The sequence below is a fragment of the Mustela putorius genome, unplaced genomic scaffold, assembly GCF_011764305.1.
Source record: "Mustela putorius furo isolate JIRA1106 unplaced genomic scaffold, ASM1176430v1.1 tig00003987_pilon_pilon_pilon, whole genome shotgun sequence".
Lineage (NCBI taxonomy): Eukaryota > Metazoa > Chordata > Mammalia > Carnivora > Mustelidae > Mustela > Mustela putorius.
In genome coordinates this window covers 1649328-1651948 of record NW_025422126.1, presented here as the reverse complement: position 1 = coordinate 1651948, position 2621 = coordinate 1649328, and positions in this window count along the sequence as shown.

The following is a 2621-nucleotide window of genomic DNA, read 5'->3' as shown; positions in this document are numbered from 1 at the left end:
GTTGGCAAAGAAATAACTAAACTGATGATTAATTGTCTGTCTCAAAGTTCTAATGGGTAATTGCTGAAGTAGCTTTCAAAGTCTTTGGTAACCTGAAAGTTTTAAAGTTTTGCTTGGATGACAAATGGAATTGAATTATGAACATCTAGGTCTTAACCAAACAGGATAAAATGCTAAGTCGTTAATCACTAGTTGTAGGTTTGTGCTTTTGAATTCTTACTGCAAAGAAACTAAGAATATTTAAATCTGCTGGTAAACTTGTTTTCCACTTAACTGATTCATAAATTTGCCACCTGAAGAATTCTGTTGTAACAGTTCACAATTAGTTAATAACTAAAGGTGTTTCTAAGAATACAAAGTTCTGCTTAGTATAACTAAGACTAATGGAAATAAGGAAAACTCTGTATGTAAAAAAAATAGAAAATATGTAAGAAAAATTTAAAGAATAAAAATACATTTTGTTAAAGGTAATTTTATCCTAAATGAGATAATGTTTAAAAGAAAATGGCTTGGGACAAAACCTGAATGAAAAGGAAAGTTATAGATAGTCAGGACAGACTAAGATAGACTAAATAAATGGGTTTTAAAGGTACATTACATTAGTACAAGACTGAAATTCTCTGTTCAAAGGATAAAGTTTTCTTAGATTAATTGATCTCCTGTTATGAGAATGTAAGTGATTTTCTCTTTGCCTGCCCAGAAAAACCAGTTTCTATGCTTTGTTTTATCAGGTATTTAACATCCCTATTATATTTAGGCATGTGCTTCAAAACTTTCTAAGATCTTAGCAAATGTTGACAAGATTTAAATTGTAAATCTCTTTGACTCAGGTTTTTCCTTGGTATGTGAAATTGCTCGTGAAATACTACTGAACCGATGATAAACCTTGGATTACATTTGGGAAAACACTATAACTATTCTAGAGATTCTATGCACTTCCTAAAGTTTTAATGTTTTGAGAGATCATCGCTTAATACTGTAATTATGGAAATGTTATGAATCACAAAAATAACCTGATTTCCTTGCAGCTAAATTGTAAACTCCTGTGTCTCTTTAGCTTTAACCATATCCATTCTGATTTTTTGTCATTTATAATTGTTTTAATTCTCTTGTAAAATGAGTTTTATTTTCAAGGAGATTCCTATAAAGGACTTTCAGGACAAATACAGATATTTGATATACTTGAAAATCCTAAAACTGAAATGGGTAAAAATTTCCAAAACTGACTAAAGCCGCATTCACCAGATTTGGTAACACGGGACTAAATGAACTAAAAAATTATAATGTTATATCTCTTAATGTTTTGTCTTACTTTAAACATTGCTGGTTCTCTCTAATGTTTGCTCTTCCAGACTAGGGATACTTCCTCCTACTTATCCGTAACTTATAGAGATGTAAAAGTGCTCATTTATAAAAGAGCTTAAAGCATTCAAGCTTTTCTCTCTATCTGAACCCTCTGAAACCAAAAGGTCTCAGTAAGTAAGCATTCTTCCATGGCAATCAGTCATTTGCATAAGTCCAATAAGAATCTGTTCTCCTTATAACAGGAAAGAATTGGAAACACGGGTTATTTTACCAAGGCTTTGACTGGAATGTCATATTTGAAAAGACTCGGATATGACCAGACAGTTTAAAGAAACTAAGGTTGACTTTATAAAACCTGGAGCCATAAAGCCCCTTGGGACTGTTGGCCTGATACCTTATCTTGCTTACAGAGTTCCCAGAAGCCTCACCAGGTAAGTAAAGAATGTCACTCCTTGGTAGGTGCGGTCTCAGAAGAGGAATTCGCCCACTGAGGAATTCGCTCAAATCCACAGGTATTGCAGGCATGCCTGATGGCCAATACAGGGCTTGGCTTCTGGCCCGGAGAGGCTACTAAAGTTCAACCTAGAGATTCCTTATTAAAAGTTCCAGCAAAGCAGATGCTAAAAGATCTATTGATCACACTCATTGTTCTTGCTGAGCTTATGTAAATAATAGGCCAAGTTTGTTAAAACTGAACTTGTTTCACAAGTGAATTAGTCCTGATTTGGCTATCTCTGTAAATGAGGGTTATTTTAGAGAGAAAAATTCCGTTTTAATAACACACCTTTATGGATGTTAAATTCTAGATTTGATTGTCTTTAAATGTTTGTTTACCTAAGCTAAACAATTTGAGGTAAACTTCAGAGAAGTTGTACAATAGCTTCTTAAGTCAATCTTGTTATTTTGTGGGGATATTAGCAGACCCCACGACACATGATTAAACAACTGGAATAATGAAATTGCCTAAAAGCCAGCATACCACACTCTTCTCCCACTTGACAATGATCCTCTGTAATCAGGATATTGTTAAGGTTGGACCACTCAAAGGTCTTCTTATTGGTTTCATCCCTTAGTCATATTTATCTAGAGGCCACCTCCGTTGAGGTGCAATTGCAAACAGATGCTTTAGCAAAACCTAAAACAGCCCTCATAAAAGAGCCTCAAAGCTCACTATGGGACAGTCACTAACTGTAATAATGTCACATCAGGTCCAGATTTGTCTTAGTAGCCAAAGGCCACCAATGGATTATGGAGGCCGAGTTATTAAATACTGGGCTACACTAACAGAGATGCCAGAAATAAAACTTAAAATCTGT